The 11,493-nt window shown below is 43.7% G+C and overlaps 1 protein-coding gene across 1 annotated transcript in view; it reads left to right on the top strand.

Moving 5' to 3' along the window:
• Positions 1-1,291: 1,291 nt before the first annotated feature.
• LOC126188615 (pyrimidodiazepine synthase-like) overlaps positions 1,292-11,493 on the top strand; it is a 572,660-nt gene continuing 562,458 nt past the window's right edge. Inside the window, exon 1 of the mRNA XM_049930220.1 lies at positions 1,292-1,297. The gene's annotated coding sequence lies outside the window, so the exon portion shown is untranslated. The remainder of the gene's footprint in view (positions 1,298-11,493) is intronic.

Raw genomic sequence — 11,493 nt, 5'->3', positions numbered from 1 at the left:
CATATGCATAAATAACTTTTAATTTTTCATTTAAATTTTGGAAACAAAGCTTCGAATACGCAGCGTAGGCAATGTTTCGCATTAGCCAATAAAACTTTACATCAGATGGCCCACAGGGCCCAGTACAGACCAGATTGACAGAATTCATCTATTTAGGACTACGCCACAGTAATGAAATATCTGTACACCTGAAAATGATGGTATTTTCTCTCTGAGATCAATGAGTCAACTAACTTAAAGGGCGCATTTTAGGCCGTGAAGAATCATACGTCCACAGAGGATTTACAAGACTCCAAGCCGCTGATGGCCTAGCTTAAACCAGCAGAGTTTTGTACGGCCTGCAGCGACGGCTTCGTGTAGGTATCGTGATATTACAATGAGTGCAGCGTTCTAGCATGCATTCCAAAGAGCGGACGAAGGATGCAGAATGGCTTTGCGTGTCCTGAGGATCAATAGCTTAGGTGGTTTTCTTTTCTTTCTTTGGCCTTTTTCTGTTAGTGTTTCTATGCTGTCTTTCGTTCTTTCTATTCTTCACCAATATAAGAATATGTGGATCCTCTACATCCCTAATAATTTGTTATACTTTTATTATTCCTCACATTTTTTTAGCTTTTTCCCTATACTAATATTCTTATTGCTTCAAACTGCCTGATCACCTATGCCATTAACGTGCTATTACCTGCAAGAATTTTCCGTATACTACTGTCTATATTTATTCAGTTTAATGCTTACTTTAGGTACTCACTTAATTACTGACTTTATTGTACAGCATCCAAACGTGTCCCCTACCTTCGTCTCCAGTTTCCCTCCTACACGCAGTTCACATTCGTTTAGTGCCATCCACAAAACGCACAGTTCCAGGAACGTCTTATTCAAGTCAATATCTGTGTCTTGAAACACCCCCGTTATATTCATTATTGGGTTTGTGTGATTTACTGAAGCCGCTAAACAGTTAATTATTATGAATATTTGACCGTGTGCTTAATGGATGAAAGGCCATCGATTTTTCTGCTGTGGTTTCTGGGGTATTTCAACAGAGTGCGCCTGTTCTCAGACGGAATAGTTAATCATTGAAAGTTTTTCTATTATTACAGATCACAAAGTTTGCGATATACAAACTGATATGTATTTTCTATTACCACACAAATTGAAGCAGTTGCTATCTTCGCCTTATACGTTTAATTACGGTTATATCTCTTATTGGTTGCTGATTTTAAGTACTTCGTCACACGCAATGATGATGGTTAACATTCACGACAATCCTCACTGCAATCCATGGTTGTTGCTGGCCGACGCGGTTGACGCGAAACACGTAATTCGGCACTTGTCACTTTTGGTTTCAAATCACTCGCGAATCGGTATTGATGAGGGTCAACGCCACGACGATAAGGGGACGCGCTCATCTGTCACGCTCCGATGAACTTACAATTTACTCATTTACTCCTCACTCAGCACATCCGCCATTGACACCGTTCTCAGCTCGACCGCCTTTTTTTTCTTTTTTTTCCCCTAGTCTTCCCAGTACTGCTTTCACTCGACACTAATTTCACTGCCTACTGCAGCGCTCGACAATCGACTCCTGTCTGCTATCGACCTGGGTGTCGGATACTAATATCTATGTTCATGGGATCACGGAACCCTTACAGTCCCACACTAGTTCCTAAAAAATTATTCATAATTAGGTGATTTCAGTAACTATTCTAACCACAATTGTCTCAGTGTTACCAAACAGCAGTTATTAGCTGTTCTTAAAGTCAATAATTTAAGTTAAATACATAAAACTGCAACCAGTCACTTTTTGAACAGTTATTTATTATTGCATGAACCGGTTTTCCAACCTTTTCAGGTTCATCTTCAGATCGTTATTTTTGACGTTACAGCAATATTTCAAACATAACGCTGGGTGCTGGCTTGCGACAGTATTATGCACCCAGCATTACCCGAGAAATAGTGAAGTAACTTCCAGAAAACCATCTGGAGATGAACCTGAAAAGGTTCGAAAACCGATTCATGGTATAATAAATAACTATTCAAAAAAGTGACTGGTTGCAGTTTTATGTATATACATTCAATTAACAATCAGCGGTTCTAAAATATCCCTAATGGATAAGCTTAACAAATAATTTAAGTAATCCGTCTGACTCGATTCGTCTAAAATTTTCTGTTTTTGGAGTCATTATCAACTTATAGAATTGATTTCGTTTTTCTTCATCTTTAAATTTTGCTACAATTTATTATTTACTGTCTTATTTTATGTTTTATGTTAAGGTATATATATGACCTTCCTCGAGCGAAAGAAACCTGTTATCGAGGAGCTGGTAAATCAGATGTTGGTCTGCCTATTCCGACATTATTTCTCGTTATCTCGCTGTATCACCACTGTTAGACGAAGGGCAGTTATAAAGTACTGATTATCACTTCGAAAGATTTAGCAGAGACGACGAAATTTTGTGACAGTTGCACGTCGACCTTGCAGTGCGACAAATTTTTCCAGCTGTAGATAGGTGGGCGGAGGTCTTGGTCGTTCAGGTCCACGGTTTGGCAGTTCCGGAGAAGGTCCACACCAGAAAGAACCTCATCATCATTCTGGTAATGCATGTCATACAATGGTTTCGTCGTCTGAAAGAAAGAGGAAGAAGTCATTGGGTATCATGTCAAAGGAGCAGCATCGTAGTTCCTGTGTAGAATGAGCTGAGGCGCCGTAACGATGAAAAAACATCCCTTTGAATAGGTCGCACAAAGCTTTCTCTCGACAGCCTTCCGTAACCTCGCCAGATAGTTTGCTCCAGTGACGGTTTGCTGCTTATGAGCGTGATCTGTTTACACGGCACCGCGGGAGCCCCAAAAACAGCTCAGTATCACGTTGCCCGAGGATGACTGGATCTTCGCCTTTTTCGGCACTAGGGTTCTACATGTTTGCTTCCTTTTCTCTTTTGTCCCGGGGTCATAGCGATACTCTCAGCATATTTCTACTGTGATTTGGTGGTTAAGGAAGTCATTTGGATTAGTGATCATTGTCATGATCCAAATGTCGTGCAAGACGTTGAAAACCAGTCCGTGACTAAATTTCACTCTTTTCAGTATCCCCTCGATTCTGATAGACAGCCTTCGAGCACCACGCCATTCACTTCTCTTGTAATTTCCAGTTCTTCACCAAGAGACCGTCTGTCATTTCTTTCTTCTTCAGTCAGACGTTTAACCACACTGGAAGCGTGTGCATCACCTAACCACTACGCCATATGTTGGTACATTGTTGCCACACACTTCCAACAACTCAGCATGGATGGTTGCAACGTTGTACCATTACTGATGCAGGAAAGGAATTACCGGACAATATTCCACATCATCAGTGGGCTGCGCCATTATGTTTAGGCAGCTCTTGTCACGTGCTACGGTACTGTCCCACAGGGACTGCAATGTGTACGAGAACTGCAGACATGCCTACAGACAAACAAAAAATTATTTGTTTTCTTTAAGGTGTTGACTGAAACTTTACGATTATCTTTCATATTGACTGAAAAATCCTGGGAGGTGATGGCCCAGTTAGATGTGTGTAATACACAAAAGGACAGAAGTCGGACTTATTGTCCATCAAGAGTCCCCTTCCGAAACTTATGAATGTCGCCTTTCCTACTGAGCAACTGTCTGAAGTGCAACCACCCTTTTGAAGCTACGCTTTGCACTGACCGCTTCTAATTTTTTCTCCTTGGCATTCTAAGGTTGTCATTTATTGTTTATTACACTAGTATTTACACCATCCTGTTGTTGGCGAAAGTTAACAATTAATGAACAAATACAAAAAGAAAATAAGAAAGTAAAGAAACGTAATTTGCTCCTCATGAAAATATTTGACTGTCATCAGTTGCTTGTAATTTCTAACTTTCAATCGTAATATTTACACTTACCCGTTGTTGAAGAGAAGTGTAATGAAAAACACAAAAATGCGGAATGTATAGACTGGAACGTCGTACTCGCTTCTTACCCGGTTATCACTAAGACCACAAAAATCCCTAACTATATTTTGAGATTTTAATTGCACTTCCAACTTAATGTAACTACGTTAGGCCACAGTGACAACAGGTAAATCGCAATTCAAGGCGGCACTGACAAATTTTTTTGTCTTTTCTAAATTTACACAGAATTGACAAAAGTCATGAGGTACCTCTTGATATCGTGTCGGCCCCTCTATTGTCCGGCGTTGTGCAGTCAGACGTGGCATATACCCAACAACCCGTTCGTAGTCCCCTGCAGAAATAATGAGCCGTGTTGCCTTTATAGCCAGCCATAATAGCGAAAGTGTTGCCAGTGCTGGATTTTGTCCACAAAATGACCTCTCCATTATGACTCGTAAATATTCGATGGGACTCATTTCGGGCGACATGGATAGCCAAATCAATCCCTCGAATTATCTAGAATGTTCTTCAAACCAGTCACGAATAATTGTGGCCTGATGACATGACATCGTTCTTTGGGAACATGAAGTCCGTGAATGGCTGCAAATGGCCTCCAAGTAGTCGAACATAACCATTTCCATCAATGAGCGTTTTAGTTGGACCATAGGACCCAGTCCACTCAGTGTAAACACAGTCCACATCATTATGGAGCCACCATCAGCTCGCACTGTGCCTTATTCACTACTTGGAACCACGGGTTCGTTGGGCCTGTTCCACACTCGAAACCTACCATCAATTCTCACCAGTTGGAATCGGGACTCAACTGGCCAGGCATCGGTTTTCCAGTCGTGTAGGATCAAAGGGTGCCAGCGGTATGGCCACGAGTACAGGAGAGGCGCTGCAGGCGACGTCGTGCTGTTAGCAAAAGCACTCACGTCCGCTGACTGCTGCCGTAGCCCATTAACGTCACATTTCGCGGCATTGTCCAAACAGATACGTTCATCGTAAGTCACACATTTACGTCTCCGATTATTTCACGCAGTGTTGCTTTTCTGCTAGCACTGACAACCCTATGCAATCACTGCTGCTTTCGGTTCTTAAGTGAAGGCCGTCGGCCAGTGCTTTGTACGTGATGGGAGGTAATGCCTGAAATTCGGTATTCGCTGCACACTGTGACTCTCGGAACATTGAATTCCCTAACGATTTCCGAAATGGAATGTCCTATGTGTCTAGCCCCAACTACCATTCCGCGTTGAATGTCTGTTAATTCCCGTCGTGTGGCCACAAATACTTCGGAAACTTTTGGACACGAATCACCTGAGTACAAATGATAGTTCCGCTAACGCACTGCCCTTTTATACCACTTTTAAGCCTTGTTAACTCCATCTGTGAATACGCATTTCGCTCTCCTATTACTATTGATCGCCTCAATGTACACTCCTGGAAATGGAAAAAAAAAACACATTGACACCGGTGTGTCAGACCCACCATACTTGCTCCGGACACTGCGAGAGGGCTGTACAAGCAATGATCACACGCACGGCACAGCGGACACACCAGGAACCGCGGTGTTGGCCGTCGAATGGCGCTAGCTGCGCAGCATTTGTGCACCGCCGCCGTCAGTGTCAGCCAGTTTGCCGTGGCATACGGAGCTCCATCGCAGTCTTTAACACTGGTAGCATGCCGCGACAGCGTGGACGTGAACCGTATGTGCAGTTGACGGACTTTGAGCGAGGGCGTATAGTGGGCATGCGGGAGGCCGGGTGGACGTACCGCCGAATTGCTCAACACGTGGGGCGTGAGGTCTCCACACTACATCGATGTTGTCGCCAGTGGTCGACGGAAGGTGCACGTGCCCGTCGACCTGGGACCGGACCGCAGCGACGCACGGATGCACGCCAAGACCGTAGGATCCTACGCAGTGCCGTAGGGGACCGCACCGCCACTTCCCAGCAAATTAGGGACACTATTGCTCCTGGGGTATCGGCGAGGACCATTCGCAACCGTCTCCATGAAGCTGGGCTACGGTCCCGCACACCGTTAGGCCGTCTTCCGCTCACGCCCCAACATCGTGCAGCCCGCCTCCAGTGGTGTCGCGACAGGCGTGAATGGAGGGACGAATGGAGACGTGTCGTCTTCAGCGATGAGAGTCGCTTCTGCCTTGGTGCCAATGATGGTCGTATGCGTGTTTGGCGCCGTTCAGGTGAGCGCCACAATCAGGACTGCATACGACCGAGGCACACAAGGCCAACACCCGGCATCATGGTGTGGGGAGCGATCTCCTACACTGGCCGTACACCACTGGTGATCGTCGAGGGGACACTGAATAGTGCACGGTACATCCAAACCGTCATCGAACCCATCGTTCTACCATTCCTAGACCGGCAAGGGAACTTGCTGCTCCAACAGGACAATGCACGTCCGCATGTATCCCGTGCCACCCAACGTGCTCTAGAAGGTGTAAGTCAACTACCCTGGCCAGCAAGATCTCCGGATCTGTCCCCCATTGAGCATGTTTGGGACTGGATGAAGCGTCGTCTCACGCGGTCTGCACGTCCAGTACGAACGCTGGTCCAACTGAGGCGCCAGGTGGAAATGGCATGGCAAGCCGTTCCACAGGACTACATCCAGCATCTCTACGATCGTCTCCATGGGAGAATAGCTGCCTGCATTGCTGCGAAAGGTGGATATACAATGTACTAGTGCCGACATTGTGCATGCTCTGTTGCCTGTGTCTATGTGCCTGTGGTTCTGTCAGTGTGATCATGTGATGTATCTGACCTCAGGAATGTGTCAATAAAGTTTCCCCTTCCTGGGACAATGAATTCACGGTGTTCTTATTTCAATTTCCAGGAGTGTATATTCGTTTAGAAAAGTCCACTTTTACAAGGAACAGAGATGATAGACTATCGCAGTGGTCACGGTTATCATCTATGGCAATGCTGCATACAAAAGAATTAGCTATGCTCTTTGCACACCACGTACTCTTTGCCTTCCTAATAACATTTTTAAGCACCTTACAGTACTGTTTGTAATGGGATACTGCATCTTGATTTTGACTACTACTAACATTTTGATATAATTCCCGCTTTGTCCTACATGATATTCTTATTCCACTGGTCAGCCAACTCGGCTGCCTATTACTGCTACTACCCCTCTTAGAACGTTCTAATGGAGAACAACTCTGAAAGAGCACGAGAATGTCTTAAGGAAAGCATTATACTCGTATTTATCATCTATGTTATCGGCACTGTAAACATTCTGCCACTCTTGTTCCTTGACAAGGTTTAAAAAATACCCTATTGCTGTTGGATTAACTTTCCTACATTGTTTGTAATTACATATGACATTTGTTTGAGTACAAAAGCCTTTTCGTGTTAAAATTTATGTATCACGGCCTGAAAGGCCATTCACACTTTTACTAACAGAATGCCCATCTAGTAATGAAGAGTGAATAAAAATATTGTCTATGGCTGTGCTACTGTTCCCTGCACCCTAGTTGGAAAAAACACAGTCTGCATCAGATCATATGAATTTAAGAAATCCACCAACATCTTTTTTCTTGCACCATCATACACAAAATTTATATTGAAGTCACCAGATCTAAATAATTTCTGGTACTTAAGTGAATTAAGAGCCCTCTCTAGCTTGAGCAGAAATGCTCTGAAGTCAGAGTTAGGGGACCTGTAAACAACAACAACAATTAGGAGTTTAGTTGCATTAAATTCAACTGCCCTTGCACAACATCCAAACATATGTTCAGTGCAGTGCCATGATAAGTCTATGGACTAAAAAGCAATACTGTTTTTCACGTACATAGCTACTCTCTCACCCAGCAAGGAACTCGTTGAAATACAGCCACCTAATCTGTATCCTGGTAAAGGAAGCCTCTGAACTGTCAAATTATTTAAGTGGTGCTCCAACATACCAATAATTTTAGAGTCAACATCTGTAAGCAGTTCACTAACTTTATCTCTAATACCTCTTATATTTTGATGAAATATACTAATTCCTTCTCTGCTTGGAAACATGACATCCTCTGAAGGTGAGCCCTTAGAGGGACTTCGTTTAAGCAGGTATACCTATCAGCTGACTTCTACGCTTTTTTTGTATCTAAGGAAGTTTATTTATCAACATGTCGGAGGTTAATATGGTCAACTTTTACGTCTCCGAAATTACTTTTATACTCCTTTCACATAACAATCTCCTTCGACCTATTTTGCAGCTCTCTACGTTCCTTCTATACTGTGGTCTTCTGAAAAACTCACGGCCGTTAAAGATTGTTTGTGTAGCCCATCATGCCAATATAATGGCACGTAAACATCTCGTTATCTTACGGACAGGCGCATAAAACAAGACTAGCAATGGGTACTTTCATAGGCGACTACCGCATGACAGAACTAAAGAGTGCAAAAAGGAAATTCTACTTAGGCATTTCCTAGACTCCTTCTATCGGAATACACTGTAAATGGGTCTGTGGAGTAACGGTGGTGGCTTTGAGAATAAGAATACTGTACTGCTGTGTATTCAAACGTAAACAATAGATCGATCTCAACAAAATTCTTTGTCGGTACAGTCTCTGGTCGTAGAAGTGCATAAAATTATTCCATGGCTGCAAATACTTACCGATGTGAGCACCTTTTTTCAAATTTGAAAGGACATAAATCTGTAAAATACAAAATTTCGAACATTCACCTTGGGTCAGTTTTAAAAGTAATTACTGGAAATAAGTTTTCTCCTGAAATAGGGAAAGACAGTGCTAGAGAACAGATGTGAAAGGGCAGGAAAAAACATTAATATTGTCATCATTCTTGTGCTTTGTGCTGTAGTGTACCAGAATAGTATACTTCGTGCAGCCAGAAAAGCTTCAGAGGCCAATAGCCAAGCGGAATCTAAAATGTAGCAGAATAACATCATAGTGACAGACAGATATAGTCGCCGGCAGAAGTGGCCGAGCGGTTCTAGGCGCTTCAGTCTGGAACCGCGCGACCGCTACGGTCGCAGGTTCGAATCCTGCCTCGGGCATGGATGTGTGTGATGTCCTTAGGTTAGTTAGGTTTACGTAATTCTAAATTCTAAGGGACTGATGACCTCAGAAGTTAAGTCCCATAGTGCTCAGAGCCATTTGAACCATTTTGCACAGATATAGTCATAATGGTGGCAAAGTGTTATAAGGTAGACTGAGTTAGACACACTAACACATGTTTAGCGTACTGATTCTGCAGAATACGACCTCTACTGCTCCAGAAAGCCAGAGTAGGAACATTTTTCAGCTGCTGACTGAGCAAAGTAAGTAGGGCGAATGATATCAGTGCCACATTGCAGTAGCGGAGCACGCGAGCCCATCCTTTATAAATACTACTCCTGTTCTTGTGAAGTAATTTCAGTCTTCAGCCAAGCAGTCAAGATGGGAAACATGTGTTAGTCGACCCTTTACTCGTCTTGTTGCCCTGGAGCTTCTATCGACCGCAAAATCCTGTCTGGAGGGACTGAGGTCCTGTCAGTTACAACGCACACTACCGACTCAAGACTGATGTGGAGTTGTCGCCACCACCATCTGGCAGACCTTCCGGGGGCTTAACTAGCAAGGCCTGTGAGCAGATCATCTTCAGTATCCATCATCGGGGGGGGGGGGGGGGGTTGCAATTTCTGCTGTCTGTTCTCTGTTCTATGGCAGGCGTATATGATGCCTTCATGTGATAGACTTCAGTGCTGCCAATCTCTCTCCTATCGGGTAGCCACAGCACTTCTACGAGCAACTGCATGTACTCCGAGCAGAGATGGTAGATAGCATCCTTGTGTGCAGTCTATGATAGAGTCTTTGGACCTCAGACTATCGTCGCCTGAAAGTTTCACTTGGTACGGACTTGTCACAATTTAAAAGCAACTGTAGAGAGTCGTATTTACGTCCTCTTCGATTCCAATATTGTAACTTATCTGGGCATGAACTGCCATCTACAGGAGTGTCGGTTACTTATGATATTTGTAAAAAGATCTGGCCATGCAGACGAAGTCGCCGTCATCGTATTATCGCTGTACCTGAGCCGATGCGCCATCCAACAGTGCGCCACGTGCCGACTGCACATTCGAGCCGGAACGCCACTGCCGCCCCCAACAGTGCTGGCTTCCCAAGCGTCGACGTCTCAACTACGGTTTTGTGGACAACAAATGTTTTTGTAAGTAGGCTGTTTAGGTTTTTATGTTGGTGACGCCACGTAGCGCTCTATATGAAAATCACTGACTCTGCTGTGTGCAGTACCTTTGTAATTGTATTCTCATGTCGTAAATCTTTTTTTTTCTTTTTTTGTCGTCAGTCTACTGACTGGTTTGATGTGGCCCGCCACGAATTCCTTTCCTGTGCTAACCTCTTCATCTCAGAGTAGCACTTGCAACCTACGTCCTCAATTATTTGCTTGACGTATTCCAATCTCTGTCTTCCTCTACAGTTTTTGCCCTCTACAGCTCCCTCTAGTATCATGGAAGTCATTCCCTCATGTCTTAGCAGATGTCCTATCATCCTGTCCCTTCTCCTTATCAGTGTTTTCCACATATTCCTTTCCTCTCCGATTCTGGATAGAACCTCCTCATTCCTTACCTTATCAGTCCACCTAATTTTCAACATTCGTCTATAGCACCACATCTCAAATGTTCGATTCTCTTCTGTCTCGGTTTTCCCACAGTCCATGTTTCACTACCATACAATGCTGTACTCCAGACGTATATCCTCAGAAATTTCTTCCTCAAATTAATGCGGGTATTTGCTATTAGTAGACTTGTCTTGGCCAGAAATGCCTTTTTTGCCATAGCGAGTCTGCTTTTGATATCCTCCTTGCTCCGTCCGTCATTGGTTATTTTACTGCCTAGGTAGCAGAATTCCTTAACTTCATTGACTTCGTGACCATCAATCCTGATATTAAGTTTCTCGCTGTTCTCATTTCTACTACTTCTCATTACCTTCGTCTTTCTCCGATTTACTCTCAAACCATACTGTGTAAATTTAAAAATTGTAATTGATACCAGTTTATCAAATTAAGTAACCTGTAAGCATTCATTTCAGTGCACACAATTCTGTTGGTCATAGTATATGCACAATATATGAAAAAAAAGGACTGTTAGTCCTCGCACATGTGTTGATAATTTAGCAAGGGACTGGTTAACAGCATTGCTGGTTCTAAGGACACACCAAAAAGTTTGTGAGTGCTCAAGTGGTGGTTTATGGACATGCTATATAGTACAAGACTCTTCGATGGTGCACAGTCGCAACAGATGGCTGCTGGCCATCTCTACAAGGACTGAAGTGGATCTGCACCTCTGGTGGCCCACTAATACCATAATCTCTACCAGGACTACAGTGGGTCTGCTCTGTGATGACCTACCTACCAATATTCTTCAAAACTTCGACTGACTCTGCTGTGGGTTTGCTCTGTTGTGGACCATTACCTGTCTGCATGTCAAGAGTCAGCACTGTCTTTCCATTGGAAGAACAACACTACTTCTTCAAGACTGCATGCAAATCCACTACTTTGTCCGTGTGCATTTTCTGTTACTGCTCAGACTTTGAACAAAAAAAACTGCAATTCTACTGTGATGAACGATCAGG

This window comes from Schistocerca cancellata, chromosome 1, assembly GCF_023864275.1.
Source record: "Schistocerca cancellata isolate TAMUIC-IGC-003103 chromosome 1, iqSchCanc2.1, whole genome shotgun sequence".
NCBI lineage: Eukaryota > Metazoa > Arthropoda > Insecta > Orthoptera > Acrididae > Schistocerca > Schistocerca cancellata.
The sequence above is the reverse complement of the archived record's forward strand: the minus strand, read 5'-3'. Positions and strand labels throughout refer to the sequence as shown.